Source organism: Prionailurus viverrinus, chromosome A1 (genome assembly GCF_022837055.1).
Source record: "Prionailurus viverrinus isolate Anna chromosome A1, UM_Priviv_1.0, whole genome shotgun sequence".
NCBI classification, from domain to species: domain Eukaryota; kingdom Metazoa; phylum Chordata; class Mammalia; order Carnivora; family Felidae; genus Prionailurus; species Prionailurus viverrinus.
Window position 1 is genome coordinate 205,837,319 of NC_062561.1, and position 23,340 is coordinate 205,860,658.

A 23,340-nucleotide genomic window follows, 5' to 3' on the forward strand; every position below is an offset into this window, starting at 1 on the left:
ATAAGGTAGGAAAGGAAGTGCCAATGAGGTCTTATAAGGAGAAAAAAAACTCGAAAATAATTGCCAACCACATTGAAGGTGGTCAGGGATGGGGAGCATGGAATGACCTTGGAACAGCAGTCCTTAGAACTTTGAAGATATCAATCAGGCATCGCTGTTTCAACAAGCAACCTAGATATCAAAATCCAGGGTGCAGTGACTCCTAAAAGTGGCAGAAAGACATTGGAATGCTTAAGCTCTTCAGCTATTTGATAACATTATTTCCCATGAGAAAATCTAAACAAAAATTGGTTGGGTTGACTGAGCAGGCAAATTATCTAGATTCTAAATCTTTCATTTCAAACATAAAAGTAATAAGGAACTAAGGTTGTAGAACATTGGTGGTGTCATTTAGAAAGGAGATACAGCTTTCCCCCACTTTCCAAAAGTAGAGGGTTCGTATGAAACCTTTCATAAGCTGAAATGGCAGAAAAGTGAAGGAGCCATTACCATTCATTTTTATGGGATTTTTTTTTAGCATTCCCAGACCCCCAAAATACCCTTCTTGGGCTTTTCTAATCCTTTGGGACACGTTTTGCTAGCAGATGCTCAAAATAAATTGCGACAAAGCACAGATGCTCACAGACAACAGCTCAAAGCTCTGTGAGGCTCGTGTGCCCAGTGTAGTTCCCGAGGAAGGAGCTCGGTGTGGCCTCTGCCACTGTTCCGGGTGTACTGCCCCCATAGAGGCTCACGGCAAAGCCGATGCTGAATCCATGTTCACTTTTTGCCTTTTTTCATAAAAGCCAAAATCTTCTGCAGATTTCTCTCGGTGAGTGAAAACAGGTACCGATGTAGGTTTTTTGGTAAAAGCGGGATGGTGTAATGTGAACTTACAAAAGCGGGGGATACCTATAAGAGCAGAATGGAAGTGGGAGGGCTGGAGTTGAACCACCAACAGCACACTGTGTCAAAACTATTAACCTGTGACGTGCTGCTAGAATTTCTCAGAACACAAACCCAGGGACAGGTGAGTTACGCTTCACGGCCACTCTGCTCCTTGGACCAGAGATGTTAGGTCATTGAACGTGTAAAGAATTCAGAACCCGGAATAAAACAAGTCTTTTCCTCCCGTGTCTTTCTTCCCTCCAGCCCATCAAGTACCACTGACCTTCCATGCTGTTTAGGAAATGCCTTCCTTCTGCCAAAAATGAACGGCAAGTTGCTTGGCTGGATGGATATGCATGCGCTTTGTGACCTCATGTCAGTTTTCCTCTGCAGTCTTACTTCTTAACACATCCTCAGACCCAAGTGACCTGAGGCCACAAGCAGATTGGCTGTTTCCTGGTTTCCCTTGATGACCCAAACACACTCGTGGACTCTTAGGAACACAAAGTAGAGGACCCCCCACGATTATTTCATCTCTCACTTTGTATATGAGAAACAGATCCAGAGAGGAAAGAGACTTACTAACTGGTGGCCAGGGACAAAACAAGAACCAAATTTCTTTAATTTGTTTGTTTCCACTGTGTCAGCCCAACAGAATATATGCATTTGTAAAACAAATTGTTAGGATTTTAAAACAGAGCTAAGGGGAAAAAAATAAACAGTTTAGTAAATAGTTTTATTTTAAATCAACTCGAAAGAATATTTGGAAGATACAAATATTTCCTCCTGATTAAGGAGGGCTTTATTACTAAATAGCCCAAGGCCACACTCTACTACATTCTCCACAAGAGAATAATCTAGAAGATAAAATAACGTTTCTTCTCATGTGCAAAATTTCTCTGATAAATTTTGTGACGGCAGAAAAGTATATCTCCCTTAATATGTAAGTGGCTTTCTAGTCTGTGTCATCAGTCCTCAAAACACTCCTAGGCCAAATCAATATCGTAGTATTGTATCCCATATTATGAAGTGGCATCACAGGCATTCGCCACATGTAATCTTGCCTTATTATTTATCGTATGGTTGCCTTCTATCTCCAACTACCATTTAATAAGAGCCTACAGTAAATAGCAAGCCCTCAATAAGTGGAATGAACATAGCATTTGTCATTCAAACCAAGACACTTTTGAGCATAGAAGGGGTTGCTATTAATAATCACACTGGGACAACAGGTGCAAACCAGGGCTGTCGCTGGCAAAGTGGGACATATGAGCACCCTATCAATAAGTGACGAGCCACTGCTGGCTGGCTCAGTCAACATCTTTACTAACTCTTTTCTCCCTTCCTCGACTTCTGCTATAGAAGCTGGAAGGCCCCCGTGCTCTTTCTCCCCGACAGCTAGGGCTGGCCCGGAGACACAGTTCTGGCAAATGGGACCTTAGTAAGGGATTTTTGATATCTTATGCTTCCCGATAAAATGGCATAGTTGTAAGTGGCCCAGCTCCTTTCCCTTTCTTCCTGTGTGGACCTTGTCTGGAGGTTTCATGGCCAGCTAAGCACACTGAAATGATAACCATGACAGCAAGACTTCGGAAGAATGGCCGAGCAGAAAGATAGCAATAAACTAGGTCTCTGATGGCAACTAAAACAAAGCTATCAATGGCTTCTTGCTATATATGAATTGTGTCTTCCCCAGAATTCACACATTGATGCCCGAAGCCCTGGTGTGTTGGTATTTGGAGACAGGATTTAGGTTTAGATAAGGCCACAAGGGTAGGGCCCCCACGATGGGATTCGTGTCCTTAGGAGATCAGGGAGTTCCCTCTCTCTGCCATGTGAGGACACAGCAAGAACGTGGCCATCTGAAAGCCAGAGACAGTGCTCATCAGAACCCGAGCTTGCTGGCACCGTGGTATCGGACTTCCTACCTCCAGAACTGTGAGAAAATCAGTTTCTGTTGTTCAAGGCTCCCATTTTATGGTATTTTGTTATGGCAGCCTGAGCAGACCAAGACACCTATCTAGATCTCTTTTTCTATGTGAAAATAAACCTCTTTTAGCCAAGCTAATAGACCTCTTTTTATTCCTTGCAGCCAAAAGCATCCTTAACTTAGAATAGCTACTATTATTTGGTTCCAATTAGTTGATACAGATTTTCTTTAATCCTTACAACCGCCCTGAAAGGTGCCTGCAATTTACCCTCATTTTTACGATGAAGAAACTGAACGCAAGAAGGACTTGATAACTTGTCCAAAGTTGTACAGGCAAGAAATATCAGTTGGATTTCCAGCTCAGGCCTCTCTGACCTCAGAGCCTGTGCCTCACACACAACAGATGCTGCTGCGTTACCTGGTCTCACGAGCAGGAGCCGTGAGTGTCGCAGGCAATCCCCCGAAAAGATGTTGCTAGAAAGAAGAAGGATGAAAGCGAGATGATTCTCCCTGACCTTCTTGCCACCCTAAGCAATGTGAGGTCGCTACCTTCACACTCTATTATGGAAGATTCTGTCAACATCAATGAAATGTTCAGTTGAGCAAACATTATTTTTAAGTGCCTGCCTACTTTATGCCAACCGTCTGAGGTGCTCGCCAAGAGCCATGTGGATGTGAATAAGTCATCCGCTGGCGGGACAAAGTAGATACATAAACCGACCAGTTAAATATAATGGACAAAGCAGTTGGCTAGAGATGCGCACAGGAGAGTGGGTGCTCAGAGAACAGCTAGCGTGTCGTGAATGTGTAGGGAAAACTTCCTGAAGCAGATGAGGCCTGAAGGCAAGCAAGTACTAAGGTAAGGAAACATAGGTGAGGAAAACAGGGAAACGCGGCATCTAAAAATGTATTGTTGGGGCGCCTGGGTGGCTTGGTTAACCAACGGACTTCGGCTCAGGTCATGATCTCATGGTTTGTGGGTTCGAGCCCCACATCGGGCTCTGTGCTGACTGCTCAGAGCCTGGAGCCTGTTTCAGATTCTGTGTATCCCTCGCTCTCTGCCCCTCCCCCGCTTGTGCTCTGTCTCTCTCAAAATTGAATAAATGTTAAAAAAAATTAAAATGTCTTGTTGAATTTGAGGCATTTATATAAAGGGTGAGCAAATCTGTACCTCTTCGCTTTCTACACCAGCTCACGAACTGGTGGTGTTGATTATGTCCAAAGAGTATTTGTCTAAACAAAAAGCTCAGAAAAGTTTAAAAGGCTTTATTATTTTTTAAATATTTATTTATTTTGAGAGAGAGTGTGTGTGAGTGCATGAGCTGGGGGGGAAGGGGGGAGAGAACCCCAAGCAGGCTCCACACTGTAGCACAGAGCCTGATGCGGAGCTCAATTTCACAAACTGTGAGATCATGACCTGAGCTGAAATCATGAGTCAGATGCTTAACCGGCTGAGCCATCTAGGCACCCCAAGTTTAAAAGGCTTTAAAAGAAATCCTCATGATTCAATAAATATGATCAGAGTGTATTTTGTTAACCAAGAATGGAACTAATAGTCTGTATTTGAATCGTTGTCTCTGTGGGCAATGTTCGCAAAATAATCTAGCATTTTGCACAAAATCTCGAACAAAAGAATTTTAAGTCACTGATCTGCAACTCACTGAATATTCTAGCAGTGTGACAAACAGGTTTAAGCCAAGAGCATCCTTACTTAGCATTGCTATATAGTAACCTTTGAAAGTGTCATGTCCTGTTTTCTATAGATATTAACCAATGCAATTGTTTTAGAGCTTTAGTAAATCTTTTTGACCTTCCTTGCCAGACAGTAGCCACCAGACCACACAGAATGGTTCTCACATGGGTGTTATGTGCTACACAGAGTGATTCTTTTTTTTTTTTTAATTTTTTTAATGATTATTTATTTTTTAGAGAGAGAGCGAGAGAGAGAAAGTGGAGGAGGGCAGAGAGAGGGAGAGACAGACACCCAGAATCTGAAGCAGGCTCCAGGCTCTGAGCTGTCAGCACAGAGCCCGACGCGGGGCTCGAACCCACGAACCGCGAGATCATGACCTGAGCTGAAGTCAACACTTAACTGACTGAGCCACCCAGGTGCCCCCAAAAAGGGTGATTCTTAAGGAAGCCTGAGTTTAAGCAAGACAGAAGCACTCCTCTAAATGAACTATTAAATGTCTCCGGCCACAGCCAGCTACCCAGTCCACACTCTTCTGAATAACATCTTTGCTTCCTGGGATATAGTAACTCTCTGGCATGTGCAAATGACAGAACACAAAAACGCCAACATAAATTTGCCTCCATGCTACATGCAGTGCTCTGAGGAGACACGAATCCTCACTGGGGCTGCTCAAGGCTTAATTCCAAAACCGTGAAAGAGTTGCTAAGTGACTGTTTCTGGCCACACGTGTCCTGTGTGAGGAAAGCAGGCAGGTGACTGTCATGTACTGTGGAAGAGCCAAACTGGGTCAGATCTCTCAGAAGGAGATGGGGGAGATCAAAGCAGGCCGGACTTCTGGAAGTGTCTATACACAGAAGCTTTCTCATTGGCTTCCTAGCCTCAACTAATCACTGAGGCTGCAAGGAAAAACCAAAACATCAGGCCATTTCTCTTGGCCTTTGCTGTGCATGTGCCAAGATCCACACCTCCCAGCTTGGTGGCCCTACTGAGTCATGCCTCGCTACTTCCATTCAGGTTCTTGTCCATGCCACCCCCCACTCCTCCATCATATTTTCACACGAGTATTCCCTCATTCTGCTGAATCCACACTTTTCAGGTGCCATCTCCAGAATGCTTTTATTGCGTAGGAAAAGATAAGACCTGTCTTAGTTGCAGGGGGACTTCTCAAATTCATGATGGGAGGAACTCTCTTTACACCTGCCCCAAGCCCAAAGGGTCCAGAAGAAAGGGCTGGCTTCCCAGACAATTAGTACTTATTGAGGGCCTAATTTGTAAGGCTCTGTGTTAGCATCAATACAGAAAAGAAAACAAATATGTCATACAGAGAATACTGACTATCCAACAACAAGGAAAAAAGCTCAAAACATAAAGATAAATGGAAAGAGCAACAAATAAAATTGTATGTGTGGTATCTCAATTTTTTTTCTTTGTTTTTAACTACCAAAAACAACCCTCTGAAATGTTAACCATGATAATCTCTCTAGCTGGGATTATACACAGGATTAGAGAGAGATTTATACATGATTATTTCTTTCATTTTAACATTTATTTCTGTATTTTTGACAATGAAATACTAGCAACAATGACATTTATTTTGTGCCGGGCACCATTCTAAGAGCTTTACATGAGCCAACTCATTTAAGTCTTACAACAATCCTAGAAGGTACCTGCTGTTATTATGCCCAAAAAAGGGAAGCACAAAGAGATCAAACTATGTGCCCAAGGTCACATTTATAGTAAGTAAGTCACAGAGCCAGGATTCAAATGCAGCAAAGCTATTTCCAGAATTAAGACTTAACCCCTATGCAAATGTATAACTATTAGGACTACATCAAAATAAAGAGCGTCTACACAGTGAAGGAAATAATCAACAAAACTAAAAGGTAACTCACTGAATGGGAAAAGATACTTGCATATGACACGTTCAATAAGGGGTTAATACCCAAAATATATAAAGAACTTATACAACTCAAAAAAACACAAATAATCTGATTAAAAAATGGACAGAAGACATGAATAGGCATTTCTCCAAAGAAGACATCCAGATAGCCAACAAACACATGAAAAGATGCTCAGCATCACTCATCATCAGGGAAATGCAAATCAAAACTACAATGAGATATCACCTCACACCTATCAGAATGGCTAAAGTAAAACACAAGAAACAACACGTGTGGGTGAGGATGTGGAGAAAAAGGAACCCTCATGTACTGTTGGTGGGAATGCAAACCAGTACAACCACTGTGGAAAACAGTATGAAGGTTCTTCAAGAAGTTAAAAATAGAACTACTCTACAGTCCAGAAATCACCCTACTGGGTGTTTATGCCAAAAATACAAAAACATTAATTCAAAGGGATACATGCTCCTATATGTTTGTAGCAGCATTATTTACAATAGCCGAATTATGGAAGCAGCTCAAGTGTCCATCAATAGATGAATGGATAAAGAAATGGCATATGTATATACAATGGAATATTATTCAACCATAAAAAGAACGAAATCTTGTCATTTGCAATGACATGGATAGAGCTAGATAATATACTGCTAAGTGAAGTAAGTCAGTCAGAGAAAGACAAATACCATATGATTTCACTCATGTAGAATTTAGGAAACAAATGAGCAAAGAAAAGAGAGAGAGAGAAACCAGGAAACAGCCTTGGCATAGAGAACAAACTGATGGTTACCAGAGGGGAGGTGGGCAGGGGGATGGGTGAAATAGGTGATGGAGATTAGAGAGAGCACTTGTGGTGAGCACTAGGTAACGCACAGAATTACTGAATCACTATACTGTACCCCTGAAACTAATATTACACTGTATGTTAACTATAAAATTTATTTTTAAAACTAAATAAGACTTAACCACTACTTCTTGCTACCTGTGGAATATATATTGTTTTATAATACATAGTTTTTAACAAAGAAGTAGATAATTTCTTTATAATAAAGAAAAAAGGTTTAAAGAAAGGAACAGAGGAGAGCCTGGTTTGCTCAATGAGCTAAGCCTCTGACTCTTGATTTTGGTTCAGGTCATGATCTCATGGTTGGTAGGTTTGAGACCCACATAAGGGCTCCGTGCTCAAGGTGCACAGCCTGCTTGGGGTTCTCTCTCTCTCCTTCTCTCTCTGCCCCTCCCTCCCTCTACCTCTTTCTCTCTCTCAAGATATATAGGTAAACTTTAAAAATGAAAAAAGAATATATGACAAAGTAACCAAGGAGAGAGAGGAGGCTGGGTAAAAGAATGTTTAAAAGGGAGTCAGGGCAGAATGACTTCAGGCAGGGCAGGTGGGGATCCCGGCGAGCTGGCCTAGGAGGCGGCCGATGACCACACTCTGGGCCTTCACGTGCAACGACCTGTTCCGCTTCGACAACATTAACTTGGATCCACCTACAGAAATGTAACGGATTCCTTTTTACTTACAGCACCTCGCCCACTGGCCAGGGTATTTCATCATTGCAGAGACACCTGGTGGAGAGTTAATGGGTTAGATCATGGGTAAAGCAGAAGGCTCCGAAGCTAGGGAAGGAAGAATGGCACGGGCATGTCACGGCTCTCTCTGTCCCCCCTGCCCCCCCCCCCCCCAGAATTTCGACGCCTTGGTTTGGCTGCTAAACTTATGGAGTTATTAGAGGAGACTTCAGAAAGAAAGGGTGGATTTTTTGTTGATCTCTTTGTAAGAGTATCTAACCAAGTTGCAGTCAACATGTACAAGCAGTTGGGCTACAGTGTGTACGGGACAGTCATAGAGTACTATTTGGCCAGCAACAGGGAACGTGATGAGGACGTTTATGATATGAGGAAAGCACCTTCCAGAAACATTGAGAAGAAATCCATCATACCATTACGTCATCCTGTGAGGCCTGAAGACGTTGAATAACCATGGGCAGTGGTTCTGAGGCTGATGTTCCAGATATGTTAGGGGCAATATTATTTTCACTGGATGATCCTGGAACTCTATCGGGAGAAAAGTAATCATTTAGGTCTTACTTCAAGAAAATACAGGTTACAAATTTGAGTCTCATTGTTTCCTGTTAGCAACATCGTGCCTACTAAAGCAGTTCAGTGTAATAAAATTCAATCAAAAAGGCAGCTAGGTCAGATGGAAACATTTCACTATTTGGGTTCAGAATATTCACTCTGTATTAAGGGGAAAAACATGCTCCAGTCTCCTCCTACATTCTGTGCCTGAGAACCACTGCTACATATATATATATATATATATATATATATATATATATATATATATATATATTTGTTTTATATTGTCTGTTAATTGAAGCTTTAAAAGCATATGTGAAATGTACAAATCTAAGATGTATAATAAAATGCATTGTTGACCCTAAAATAAATAAATAAATAAAAGGGACTCCGGAGAAATGACCGCACACTTAATATCTCTGGATTTGTTGCCTCACATGCAAAACAAGAGGGTGAACAAGTCTACATTCTAGAGAAATATTTACCTTGCAGGTCACCAATGGCTGGCATGGAGGATGCCTCATTATTTTAGACTTGGCCATCACAGCATTGATTAGTCCACAGCAAATGTACTGTCGCTGTGCTCTAATTTAATTGTAAAACCAACATGTCCCATAAAGCAAATACACAAAGAATATAAAAACTATTTGTAGGGGCGCCTGGGTGGCGCAGTCGGTTAAGCATCCGACTTCAGCCAGGTCACGATCTCGCGCTCCGTGAGTTTGAGCCCCGCGTCAGGCTCTGGGCTGATGGCTCGGAGCCTGGAGCCTGTTTCCGATTCTGTGTCTCCCTCTCTCTCTGCCCCTCCCCCGTTCATGCTCTGTCTCTCTCTGTCCCAAAAATAAATAAACGTTGAAAAAAAAAATTAAAAAAAAAAAAAAAAACTATTTGTAGAGCTAAGGGTAGGACCCTAACGAATGAGAGCACTGATCATTGTTAAAAGACAAAAAGTGGTAAGAAAACAGAAATGGAATGCAGGATGGTCTGGCAGCATGCATGATTCCAAAGAGCAGCAACCAAGTATTCAAAACTAAATATCTTGAGTTGATGCAATCAAGAATAATCAGTATGTGACAATGAAAAGTAACCAATAAAATGGAATGATTTTCCAAGTATGTCTATATCATTAATTCCCCAGAAGAGCAGGATACAAGTTCCTCAGGACCAGTAGGTAGATGAACATAATCTGTAGAAAGCAAGTTCATATTTAGTGAAACTTCACAAAACAATGAGAGAATCCTACAAGGTTCCAGACAGAAAAAAAATAGATATCATGACAAGAATCAAGAATCAGAATAGCATTGAACTTTCAGCCACATTGAAAGCTGAAAACAATTAACTGATACCTTCCAAAATTGGCAGGAATTAATTTCCAGTCAATCCTACACCCAAGCAAACCATCAATTAAGTGCAAGGGTAAAATAAGGACATTTTCAGACATGCAAGGTCTCAAAATTTTATTGCCCATAACTCTTTCTTAAGAAGCTACCGAAGTGGGTGCTTCAGAAAATGAAGCAGTAAACTAACAGAGGAAAACCAGAGAACAGAGAATGGGGACAAAAAGGAAGTGAAGGGAAATCTCAGAATGCTGGTGTATGTCAGGACTAGGAAAGAACTGGTTCAGACTGGGGCTCCATTTTGAAGAGCTGGGTGGGGGTTGGGGGGCCTAGAAGGATCTAAGGACTGTCTGATGCATTTCGTTGTATAGAAAATACCAAGGAGAGGTGTTTTACAGAGCCATTAGAATATTTGATAAGAAAAAGCCAGAGGTTCTTAAAAATTAAGCAAGTAAAAAACAATTATTTTCTCCACAAAAACTTTTTATTTTTTTATTTTATTTTTTTTCAACGTTTATTTATTTTTGGGACAGAGAGAGACAGAGCATGAACGGGGGAGGGGCAGAGAGAGAGGGAGACACAGAATTGGAAACAGGCTCCAGGCTCTGAGCCATCAGCCCAGAGCCTGACGCGGGGCTCGAACTCACGGACCGCGAGATCGTGACCTGACTGAAGTCGGACGCTTAACCGACTGCGCCACCCAGGCGCCCCACCACAAAAACTTTTTAAAGAATGATAATAGGAGATGGCAACAATAGAATGAGACTAGTTTTGTAAACAGCTGGTCCTTTCAGCAACCGAAAGAAAATCAGCCAATGAATTGAGGTTATTTTAGTCCTTAGAGAAACACCATAATGAGACTCAAAAAATGAAGGTGGATTTCACGCTATATTTTAATTTTTAAATTCTTCAAAATGAAACTACGTATTTGGCTATAAACATTAACCTACTAAGACGAAGTATTTTTTTTTCTTCTTTTAAAACTGTAAGTCTAGGGGCTTCCAAATTTCCCAATCATGTGCCATCAATGTACAAAATTGATTTTATAGAATTCACTGCTCAGAAATTGTGGATGTACTGTATAAAGGATTATAGTTCTTTGAAGACACCAACATTTGCTACTGAAAAGTATCTGAATGATGCTACTGCTTCCCCCAAATTAATCCATCTTAATTGAAAACCTCAGGCTAAATCAAGAGCATAGAGGGCTCTATGGCCTACATGTAGTTATTACTGGGAAATGTAGATTTCATACAAACCTGCCTTTATTTTAAATGCAATGTAGTTACTAGAAAAAAACGCACACCTCAAACTAAATATCCAATCCACATTTTTTCCTAACACAGAAGAAGGCCTCTCTAAAGGTTTTTCCAAGCTCACCACTTAACAGTGGTCAAGCCAAAAATAAACCCATGAGGCAAATTCAACAGCGCACAAAACAGGAGTCCATGGAGAGCAGGACTTAGCTTTTCCTCCATTCACCTCTTTCTGGGACCCCCACCCACATTCCCCATCTCCTAATTAGAGAGCTGATTAGGACTCCAAATTATAAAACGCTAAATGGGGAGGGGGATGTGGTGCAAGACCGGGATTCCTTTAACACCAGACACTCTCCTCCTTCATGCTTCCCCAACACCCCCCCCCCCCCCCCCCCCTTATTGCAGCAGCTGTGGGAAGAGAGCTGGGCCAGCGGGGCTGATTGGCTGGAGGGCAGTGTTTACACTCAGTTGTCTAAGAAGGAAGGTCTGTGTCACAAATTGCAAACTCTGGAAAGATAAAATTTGAAAACAACATGCTTGGGCTCTAGTATTTTAAGGAAAAGAAACAAGTATCTTATAAGCTCATTTGTTATTACCATGGTGACATGAGGGGACGTGAGGAGATCTCACGAACAGTTCCTGGTTCCAGGCAGGCTGCGCATCAACGGCGCGGGGCAACTTCTTCGGTTACCATGGCAACCAAAATTAGAAGTGCTTTTTGCAACACTAACAGAAACCATCTTTTGAAGCGCTTCTGTGAATCACATTGAATACTGATGATGCAAGCTTGAGTGATACATATTTTTCAAACATTAAAACACACACACACAACGTATTGCCATACACAAATACTCCTTTTAGATCCCGCGTTGAAATCTTGACTTAACTTGGAATAGATTTTTCGGTCTGGTTTTGTTTGTTTCCCTTTTGGATTCCCGCGGACTCGAGTGCAAACGCGATTTGTTTAATTTCCAAACTTGTCTGAATTGCACGGGTAAGAGCTAAGAATGTGGTTCATTTGCTCCCATTTTGAAACGGGATGAGAAGTGGGGTGGGGGAGGGTGGGTCTAACAGAGAGCCCTCTTGTCTACTAAACTCTGGAGGACGAAAACGCGGGTGGGGGGGTGAAACGGGGGTAGGGGGTAGGGGGAGGAGAGGCAAGGAGGGAGGAAAGAAGAGGGAGGGAAGGAAGGGAAGGAAAAAATGCGGAAGGCTGAATCTTTGCCTTCCCAAGAGCACCTTTATCTGTTACTTTGACCTCTCCATCTGCCCAGGTGTTGTGTCGGGAACACAAAAGCTGATCAGAAATGTCATTTTACAGACCCCGTTGCCATTCTTTCCTGGTCATCCTGGAGCTCCTAATACTCCCGAAGGGACATCCGGGAAGAGACGAGGTTCCTCCTTAGTCTTTAAAAAAGCACGATTCTTTAGGGAGCGTCGTGGTGTGGGGTGTGGTGGGCCACAGCCGTTCGCTGTCAGCGCCCTCTCTGCCAGTCCGGGTCACGCAGGTCCCCACCTGGGCTCACGTCCTGGGGCTCGGGTCCCCGCGCCAGGTGCGCGCCGGGCCGGGCGCGAAGCCGCCCTCCCGGGCTCCCGTGCGGGCGCGCACTCCGACGCGGGGTCCCGCACGGTGCCGGGACGCGGGGACACACGCGCGCGCAGACCCAGGGGCGCCGCACACTGCACGGGCACCGGCTCGCCTGCGCCTCCCGCTACAACGCCCTCTGCTCGTGCTCGCCCTCGGGAGCGCCTGCCTTTCTCCCGCGCCCAGCTCGCGCCCTCGCCCCTCCGGGAGCCGTGCCCCCTTTTCCCCCTCGGCTTGCCGGGGACGGGCGCTGCTCGCAGCCACCCCCCCCCCCACCCCCCGCCACCAGGTCAGCAGCCTGGGGGAGGAGGGGCGGGAGGGGTGGAGGTGCTGGCTGCGAGCCCCGCGGCCCTCGCTTACCTTCGTGGCGAGCCCGGCTCACGGACTCGGCTGCGCGAGGCCAGGAGCTGGGGGCGGTTGGAGCTGAAGCGGGCGCGGCGCGGGAGGTGCGTGGGTGGCGGGCGCCGCGGCCGCGCGGGAGGCTCCCTGAGCTGTCAGGGACCGCGGACCTGACCGACAGCGGCCCCGGCAAACCCCGCCCGCTGGCCCCGGCCCGGGCTCTGCAGCGGGGACAGAGGCGCCCCGCAGCGTTTCCCCGGAGGACCAATAGGGAGCGGGGGGCTGGCCCGGGGGAGGGGGCCAGGGGCCGGTCAGGCTCCGGGACTCGGGCCCGGACCTCGTAGGCCGGTTTCTATGGCAGCCAGGAAGGAGGGGCAGGAGGGAGGAGGGTGCGCGGCGCGGGGACACCCATCGCAGACACTGGAGGAGGGGGGGGGGGGGTTGGCCCTCTCACAGAGAGAGTCCCTCCTACGGGATGGATGAGAACAGGCGACACAGCCAAAAGAGGGTTGACACAGCTCTCGTCTGCTCACGCCTCGTACTGAGCCTCTCGAGCCTCTTGATCAAAGGTTTCCCGTGTCCTTGGTAGACCGGGACCCAGCAAGCTTACCAACAGAACGGGGTTTCCAGCAAACTCACCGTGACAGCTCCTTCGGGTGAGTCTGGCAGGGTTTAGGCTCTGCAGAAAGAAGTGCTAATGCCACCCTCTGCCCGGATCCCTCCCATACAATATATCCAGTTCCTATGGTGTCATTTAGACTGTGAGTCCCTAATCTCTTGCCTACTCCCCAGCTATAACCCTCCGGCTAATGGTAGGTGCCAAATATTTTTACAGTTTACAAACAAGGAAGCCAAGTCACTGAATTGAGTGTTGAGCGGAGAATGCGATTCACAGACTAGCAAAACCCGTAGGATAACCAGAGGTTATCCACTGAGGTTCAAGTCCTTCATTTTACAGAGGAGGAAAGTGAGATCAGAGAGGTCAGTTAACAAGGATCACACAGCTTGGTTAATGGCAAAGCCAAGACCAGCACCCTAAGTCGCAGCTCAGCAAGCACTCTTTCACCTCCTCATGCTCCCAGATTCTGTCTTCCTGATTGCCAGGGCAATATTTACGAAAGCAAAAGTGTAGATGAGTGAGTTTTAAATCTATTTATGGTAGAAATTAGGGAAGCCAAAGATTCCTTGTTTTGCTATTTGCCAGGCCTTATTATAAATATTTTCAAAAGAGTAACTGATTAAATCCTCACAATAACCTTATTTTAGGTATTACTACCATCTCTTTGGACAGATGAGGAAACAGCTCAGAAAGGTTATTTGACTGCTCAGCTGTCCAATGCTGGTGCTGGAATTCAAACCTAGGCAGTCTGACTCCAGAGTCAGTGCTTTTCTTCCTCACTCTGATGCCTCTTTGTGTGATTGAAGGGGCCAGGAACAGGAAGAGGAAGAAATAAAACCTTGGACAGCTCCAGGGACTGGCCACTGAGATTGGCGAGAAACCAAAACAACCTGGAATGTTTGCTTCCTTGTTTGATGAGAGTGGTTATCTACTTTACAGGATAAAAGTTCTCTGTGAGAAAGGTTTGTCTTTAAAGGGAGGCCCTTTCCTTAAAAGATAAGAGGCATTTTTTTTTTTTTTTTCTTTTAAGAGCAGTCTTTAGTTGGATGGCTTAGTTGGTTAAGCATCCAACTCCTGATTTTGGCTCAGGTCATGATCTCCCCATTTGTGAGTTCCAGCCCGGCATTGGGCTCTGTGCTGAGTGTGGAGCCTGCTTGCGATTCTCTCTCTTCCTCTCTCTCTGCCCCTCCCCAACTCATATGCACTCACACTCTCGTTCTCTCTCAAAAATAAACTTATCAAAGAGCAGTCTCTAAGATAGCACATGCCATCAGTTTGTTTTCTTTCTTTCTTTTTTGAAAGATTTTATTTTTAAGTAATCTGTGGTCTGGAACCCAGAACTCGGAGATCAAAAGTCACATGCTCCACTGAATGAGCCAGCCAGGCGCCCCTTGTTTTCTTTCTAAAGCAGGGTAAGAGTTTACATGTTTAAAAATGTCATATAAAATACTCCTTGAATCCTATAACAGGACAATACACAGGATAGGAGTTCATAAGGAAACTGCCTGGAAGCCAAGAACTTCAAACTCACAACCGAACATGGACTCTCTCATAGACCCTTACATCATGCCCCCATGGAGTATCATAGATACTAGATTCTAGTGGCTTGGAAGGTTACTGAAGACCTGAGGCTATCACAGAAAAGGAAAACTTCAGCATCAGAGACGACTTCTAAAGTCCATTGGCCAGATTCCATTCCAGAAGCCTCCTGCACCCCTATTTCTCCTGCAGCTATTCTGCTGGGGTCTACTCCCTTTCAAATCAGAACTGTTCCTTCACGCTTTCCTTTCCCTTGAAAGTCCTGGGAACCCAGTCATATAGGACTGACTGTTCATTCAGTTCCCTCCACTTGAAAGAAGTGTTGTTTTCTCCTAGAAAGGGCCATTCAGTAGGTTGATTACAATGTAACAGCATATAGAAGTTAAAAATTGTTGTTTTGAAGAGTATGGGGAAATATTTTCAACATATTAAGTGAAAGCAAAAGTTACAAAGCAGAATGATACAAATTTGTGATACGTTTGAGCAGAAGGAAATACACTAGATATTGGTAATGTTTTTTGTGAACTGGTGGAATTGCAGGTGGTTTAAATAACCTTAATATTTTCAGCATTTTTTCTTTTTTCTACAATGGACGTATATGTCAGAAAAAAATATTTTAATGTCAGAAAAAAATATTTTAATGTCAGAAAAATATTACTTTCCAAAAGAAAAAACCTATAAAGTCCATTTAGTCTCGGTTTTCTAAACCTTGCTCCATTGTGTTGGCAGAAAGTAGTCCTGCATGATTCTAACCCAGGAGGTACTTGTTCTGTGCTTTGAGAGCCTCCTGGCAGTGGCTAAAAGTTTAGACCTTTGAGTCATAAAGTTACACCTTGACTCCCAGCTCTGCCACTCATTAGCTGTATGAACTCTTTAGTTGCAAGCATCTTCTAACCTCAATTTTTTCATCTGTCCTCTGGGAATTGTGAGAATTAATGAGATAAAGTTACTGGCGAACAGTTTAACTAGGTTGTCTTAACCTGGAGTCCATGGGCTTGGAGTGGTTGGCGGGAGGATCCCCCACTGAAAGTGTTTAAAGTATGTTCCTTTCATCACAATCTCTAAGTAGTTGGGGCCCCAAGCAGGTCAGCGCTTCTTCTAATAAGTGCTTAATAAGTGGTAGCTACTTTTGCTATTTCAAGTTCTGAGGGATCGTTCCACATTTGGTACTATTCTAGGGCGTATGGGGACATTCTACTCATTTTCTGGATATTGTTACCTGGTACACTGCATCCCTGCTGAATGTGAACTTGGGCTATTCCTGGGGTTGGACTATTCCTACTCTCCTTCCTCCTTTCCTCTGATAGGGATATTTGACAAATCTTGGGAGAGGAGATAAAACAAAACTTTTCTAAGACTGCATCGCACTGTAGAGCTGGATCTGCAACTCAAAAGGCATATGTGGTTCCAGAAAAAAAAAAGTCTTTATCCTGTTTAGGATCTGTGTGCTACCTAAATCTGATAATTCATGTCTTTCCACAATTCAGAAAAATTCCCAATCTCTTTGAATATGACTCCTCTCCCATGTTTTACCTTTCTTTTAGGATTTCGAGTTGGACATTATGTATGTCAGAGCTCATTCTATCTCATGTCCTTTTTCATGTTTTCCAGATTTTTACCTTCTATTTAACTTCTTTTACACTCTGGTAATTTCTTCAGATCTGATATTTCACGAATTCTCTCTTGGCTGTAATTGATTAGCTGTTGAACCTGCACACTGATTTTATAAGCCTTGTCAGTGCAAATACAACAAGATCACAAGGTGGAAGCATGAGAATGCCAGTTTCATCATATCACAGCAGGGGGTCAATTGACAGTTTAAAAATGAATCACAATCAGTATTTATTGAAATCCTTTGTCCTTAACTTTATAAGAATCTTTTAAGAACTAATATTTCTTGGGGCGCCTGGGTGGCTCAGTCGGTTAAGTGGCCGACTTTGGCTCAGGTCATGAGCTCACGGTCCGTGAGCTCAAGCCCCATGTTGGGCTCTGTGCTGACAGCTCAGAACCTGGAGCCTGTTTCAGATTCTGTGTCTCCCTCTCTCTGACCCTCCCCCGTTCATGCTCTGTCTCTCTCTGTCTCAAAAATAAACGTTAAAAAAAATTTAAAAAAAAGGAACTAATATTTCTTGCAATAAAGAAAGATTTTTCTGAGCTTTACCATTTTATTCTGCTTATTTGTTAAATTAAGCAAAATAAAACTGAAAGAATTAAAACTAGCATGGTAATCCTGCTTTAAAAAGTCCTCTCTGCATCTCCCTCTCTCCTCTTCCTTTTCCTTCTTTTTCTTCTTCTTCTCCTTTTCCTTCTCTCTCTCTCTCTTGCTCTCACGTGTGTGTGTGTGTGTGTGTGTGTGTGTGTGTGTGTGTGTGTGTGTAGAGATAGATATTAATATATTCATGTAATGTTAACAGTAATTTCTGGTTAATGGGTCTTAGAGTAGATTTTTTTACTTTCTTATTTCCTAAAATATGTGAATCTATTACTTGTATAGGTGTAATTTAATATTAATAACAAAATGAAAAAAGAAAGAGGTCACAAATTTCAGTGGCTGAATGAGGGGCCACTGCCCCTGCCTCTGCCAGTCAGCTTAAATTCTATCGATATTCTTGGTACTTTATTTAATTCACTTGAGATCTTCCTGCCTCGTCATTTAGTCTAATGTTCAATATTGAACTTTCTTCCATAGGTAAAATACAACAAATAGAGAAGAAAAAGAAAGAAAAAAAACCCTGTGATCTTGAGAAATTTTCATTAAAATGTAATTTTCACCATGAAATTTGAGTCGCTGAGATTCTCACGGTTGTAGCAATTTTACTCACACTTTTCTTGACCGTGTAACCACATACAGCAATTAGTGTAATATGTTCTTATAATTGGCACTTGGGTATTACTTACTATTGGGCAAGGAAGAATAGTTTAAGAGCCCCGGGTCCATTGATACTTGAGCAAAATTATTATGAAAATTTATAAAAATCAAATTTGAACCATTACCTTTGAGTCTTTAGTTTTAAATAAGCCCCATTTTAATTGGGCCAGGGTACTGAACCCATAGTATTCCCTCCATAGTGTTTCCTAGCTGTGTCTAATAGATAACTATTATTTTACAGGACAGTTTCTGTCCTCATATAGGCAGTTTACCAGACCGCAAAACCACAGCTAATGATCAGCTATTCTCTTAAGTGAATTCATATATTGGCATTTACTTCTCAACAGATATTAGCTAAGATTTTGTGTCTAAAGTGTATTTGAGTTACCCAGAAGCAAAGTATTCCTAGTCCATTATTCTGACTTTCTGGCTTTTAATTTCTTATTATTCTCTAACATTTCTTGTCTTTGTGGCATTTTCACTTTAGAAACAGAAAAGCAATGATTTATTGAAAATAAGCACAATGTTCTTGCTTGAAATTATAAAACCTAAGACAACTGCCTTAGTCCAGTCCATTACATGAATGATAAACATGAACAATAGTTAACAGGATATTTTTAGAGTAGCACCTGACTACACCATAAAAAAAAGAAGACTGTCAAAAAGGTCCATTCCACTGGCTACTCATCTGTGCTTTCTTGAAGTGTCCTATGTCTGCTGTTCAACTGATAGTGGTTCCAGGACTGACGGTATTAGTAGTACCCAGGAACTTGTTACACATGCAATTTCTTGGGCCCTAACCCAGACCAAATGAATCCGCAACTCCGGGTGTGGGATCTATCAATGTGTGTTTTAGCAAGATTCTGACGCACACTAAGTTGGAGAACAATTACCTAGACAGTATGGTCTCAGGGCAAGGAGTCAGCAATGAGACGTCAAGACAATTCACAGGGCGCCTGCGTGGCTCAGTCGGTTGGGCATTCCACTTCGGCTCAGGTCATGATCTCGCGGTTTGTGAGTTCGAGCCCTGCGTCGGGCTCTGTGCTGACAGCTCAGAGCTTGGAGCCTGCTTTGGATTCTGTGTCTCCCTCTCTCTCTGCCCCTCCCCCACTTGTGCTCTGTCTCTATCAAAAATAAATAAAATGTAAAAAAAAATTAAAAAAAAAGACAACTTGCTGCACGTATCTTGCCAGCTTTTCTGATCTCCTGCTCCCTCCACCCCAAAACCTATCAAGGGCTGATGTGGATTCCAAAAAGAAAATGGGTATTTAGCTTTTGCTCTATGCAATCCCATGTTGTCAACCACAAAGAGATCTCATACAAAGGTAACTGTATTTTAGTGATCAAGACTGTGCCTATGGAGTCAATTTCCTTGGTTTCAAATACTGGCTCCATTCTTTACCAGCTGTTTCTCATCTCCTCCTTCTCTTAATTTCCTCCATTTATATTTACCTCATGAGGTCATTGAGATGATTAAGTGTTTGACATATAGTAAGTGATTCATAAATGATGCTTATAGGTTACAAGATTTTTCTATCCTGGCCTATATTTTGGTGCAATGCCCAACAAGGTGGGTGAATAATTATGTGTGATATTAGGTTTTAGGAAAGGTGAGAAGAAGAAAACACTGCATTCACAGCCTGCCTTCCTATTTACCGTGTCAACAGGATTAACGAAGCAATGTTTATACAACACGGAGTAGTTTTAAGATATCCCCATAAGGTCAGAATACATTTATAATGACAGCCTCTGCATTTACCATTTTAAAGCAATACACTTCTGGGCCTCCAGTTAACTACAGAGGATCCTATTGATTGTTGTTGGTGGTGAGGGTTTAATAGTTTTAATTCCTGCTGCTTCTCATTTAGATCTCTTATGACAAATTCTGTAAGAGCCATAGCACAGCTCAGAACATTATATCTGATAAACATTGAGCTTAGGTTCTCCCCTCTCCTGATGCAGCCAACAGTGTTAACCTAATGAAAGCAAAGCTATTTTCTCCAACAGAATCAGGCTAAACTTTTAGGGTCAGGCATTTCCTTTTAATTTTGCATGATGTAGTTATAAAACATTATTTCCACGTGAACACCTTAATGGTCATCTGATCATGGGTTTAAAACAACCCATGCTAGGAGTGCCTGGGTGGCTCAGTTGGCTAGGCAACCGACTTCGGCTCAGGTCATGATCTCAGTTTGTGGGTTCGAGCCCCATGTCGGGCTCTGTGCTGACAACTCAGGGCCTGGAGCCTGCTTCAGATTCTGTGTCTCCCCCTCTCTTGACCCCTCCCCTGCTCATGCTCTGTGTCTCTCTCTCTCTCAATAATAAATGTTAAAAAAAATTTTAATAAAAAATAAAACAACCCATGCTAAATTGAAGATGTTCATTAAGACGCACTTGATATTCTGGTGTAGACTTTTATCTATATTTAGGCCTCAGTACTGTTGGCTTATTCCAATTATCAAGTGGGTAGTCTATACCTTCAAAAACCCTTTCAATCTTGAAATCTTTAATTCCAAGTTGAATGTAGCAGAAACAGAAGCATTTACATTTCCATGAAAATATTCCTACTTTCAATAGTGTATGGGGATGGTAGCATTTTTAAACTAGTAAGACTATAAGAACCTTCTCTTTTTGTACATATTCAAAAAACTTCTGGGTTTTACATGTATTATTAGAGTTCTGTTTAGTGTTCCTTTGAATCTCAGATTGTAGGTGTGGTATAATAAAAAATATGTATCCAGTCTTTGACCCTGGTTCTTGGCACAGAGCTCTTAAAACCCTTGGAATTTCCTGATGCCTTTTATCATAAGCTCCCTTTCGCTCATCCCTGAGTTTATGCTAACGAGGTGATCTTGGCAGTGGTCGCCAGAGGAACTAACCACATGATTAGAGGGCTAGAACTACCAGCCACACCCCAAGATATCCAGGATGGAAGGGCTGGACAGGGAATTCAGTAATCAAGGGCTAATGATTTAATCAATCACATCTAGGTAATGAAACCTTAGTAAAGAAAAAGAAAAAGATTAAGGGGTTACGAGAGCTCCCAGGTTGGTGAACACATCCATGTGCAGGGAGGGTGGAGCACCAGGAGGGCCTGGAAGCTCTACCCACTCCACTCCCCCAAACCCCTTTGCCCTTTGCAACCATTTGGCTGTTCCTGGATTCCCCCCCACCGCCCTCCTTTTTTCTTTTTTAAGAGATTTTAAGTAATCTCTACACCCAACGTGGGGCTCAAACTTACAACTCAGAGATTAAGAGTCGCACACATACTCTTAATCAGCTGAGCCAGCCAGGAGCCCCTGGGTTGTATCCTTTATGATAAAACTATACTCAGAAGTGTGGTGCCTTCCTCAGTACTGAGTTGTTCTAGTGTATTGAATCTGACAAGGGGGCGGGGACCCCTGATTTGTAGTCGGCAGGGCAGAAGTGCAGGTATCCTTGGTACCCCATTTTTGGCTACCGTCTGAAGCAAGGGCAGTCTTGTGCTACTACTACTGATCACTTAACTTGTGGAGTCTACGCTAACTCTGGCTGTTGTCAAAAGTGACTTGTTGGGGGCGCCTGGGTGGCGCAGTCGGTTAAGCGTCCAACTTCAGCCAGGTCACGATCTCGCGGTCCCTCACGGTCCGTGAGTTCGAGCCCCGCGTCGGGCTCTGGGCTGATGGCTCAGAGCCTGGAGCCTGTTTCCGATTCTGTGTCTCCCTCTCTCTCTGCCCCTCCCCCATTCATGCTCTGTCTCTCTCTGTCCCAAAAATAAATAAAAAACGTTGAAAAAAAAAAATTAAAAAAAAAAAAAAGTGACTTGTTGGACACCCAGTTGGTGTTAGAGAATCCGAGCACTGCTGTGTGTTAGACCGGTGGAATAGGGGAGACAGAAGAGGCTCTCCTACCTATCATTCTGCCGTGCACGTGGGATTCCTTTGCTGATCAGTGTCTGGCACTCTAAGGACCAGCTGCCACTGTAGACCTAAAAACCCCACTAGGAGTAAAATGAGAGGAACAAAATATTCAGTTCAGTTCTTAAATACACATCATGGGTTTTCATAGTTGTTTTATTATATGTAAAATGCTTTGCAAACTGCAAAGCCTAATCAACATATGGTTTACCACCAGTGGGTAGTTTTCCTCTCCTTCTGCAATCAAATTTACCGGCATTCAGGATACACTGATAAAGCCTATATACCTTTTGGGAAAAGTAAAAGGAACTGTATCTGACCCTCAAACCTGTTTTGAAAGGCCTTGCCAAATCTGAACGCTCAAATGTTAATTTTTTAGTATTTTGTTGTGCTTTTCAATACTTTGTTGTGCCTTTGTCCATGATCTCGACGTTGTGGTCAGAGCCTTTTTAAGATTATGTTTAAAAATAAACCTCGCTTCATATCTTGGCTTAAAGGGGACATCATGAGCTATTTTCAGCATTCAAAATTCACTAGATACTAACTAGTAACTTACATACCTGAAACCACTATCTGTCAGGAATTTTTTTTTTTCTTTTTAAGTTATAACTAACTCAGGAACCTGGATATCTTAAGGCAAACTGAAAATTCCATGTAATATAATTCTATCATTTTCTGACTTTGAAGAAAGAAAACACCTATGTAAGCTTTGTGTAAGTGTCCAATTGCCAAACAGAACAGACTTGGAAATATTCATATACTTTTTTAACCGTAAAATAAAAACTCAATCTCCTCTTCCTGCATTCTCTAAATCTGTGACCTCTCCACTTGTGGGAAGCCATTCCCTTTGAGACAGGTCATAAATGTGATACCACTGAACCACTAGGATTACCAAAGGAGAAGCCGAACTGATCTTTTAAACTAAACACACTAGGTAAGAGGAGAAAGTGTATTAAAAATAGGCTCTTCCTAAAAAATTCCATTGGCTGTTGTGCCCCACCGTGGAAGAACCACAAATGCCAACCTCTTCCTCCTCCCGTTCTTCTGAACTGATTTTTGGGGATTAGAGGTGCATACTGAGAACGGCATATCTTAATTCACGTATCAGTCATGTTAATACAAACGAGTGAAGATCTTGGACCATGAAACCACTTCTATACTAGTAAAGAGAAAAACGAGTCATGAACACATAATTTTAAACTTTACTTTAAAAATGTAAATATCTCCCAATATTTAACAGGTAAAGAAAATAGCATATTGGTTTATTTTATGTGGTTGTTATATTTTATTTTCCAAGTAATACTGATTAAAAATATTTACACACCTACTTTTAAGTCCACAGTTTAGCACTCTTATTTGTATGGCTTTAAAAGTTATAGCACAAGATCTTTACATTAAGGATCGGGGAAAAAGATTCATTCAAAACAAAG

General features: G+C 42.7%; 1 protein-coding gene and 1 pseudogene across 5 annotated transcripts in view; one reads left to right on the forward strand and one right to left on the reverse strand.

Annotated features, from left to right (window-relative positions):
- NIM1K (NIM1 serine/threonine protein kinase) overlaps nucleotides 1-13,306 on the reverse strand; it is a 67,096-nt gene extending 53,790 nt beyond the window's left edge. For 2 of the 5 annotated variants that reach the window (XM_047866459.1, XM_047866469.1), the window contains exons 1-3: nucleotides 13,009-13,306; nucleotides 8,329-8,443; nucleotides 7,910-7,954 (exon numbers count right to left, since the gene is read on the reverse strand). The gene's annotated coding sequence lies outside the window, so the exon portion shown is untranslated. The remainder of the gene's footprint in view (nucleotides 1-7,909; nucleotides 7,955-8,328; nucleotides 8,444-13,008) is intronic. The other 3 variants (XM_047866487.1, XM_047866478.1, XM_047866496.1) reach the window with 3 other exon arrangements.
- On the forward strand, nucleotides 7,810-8,366 carry LOC125170180 (N-alpha-acetyltransferase 20-like; annotated as a pseudogene).
- Nucleotides 13,307-23,340: the final 10,034 nt, after the last annotated feature.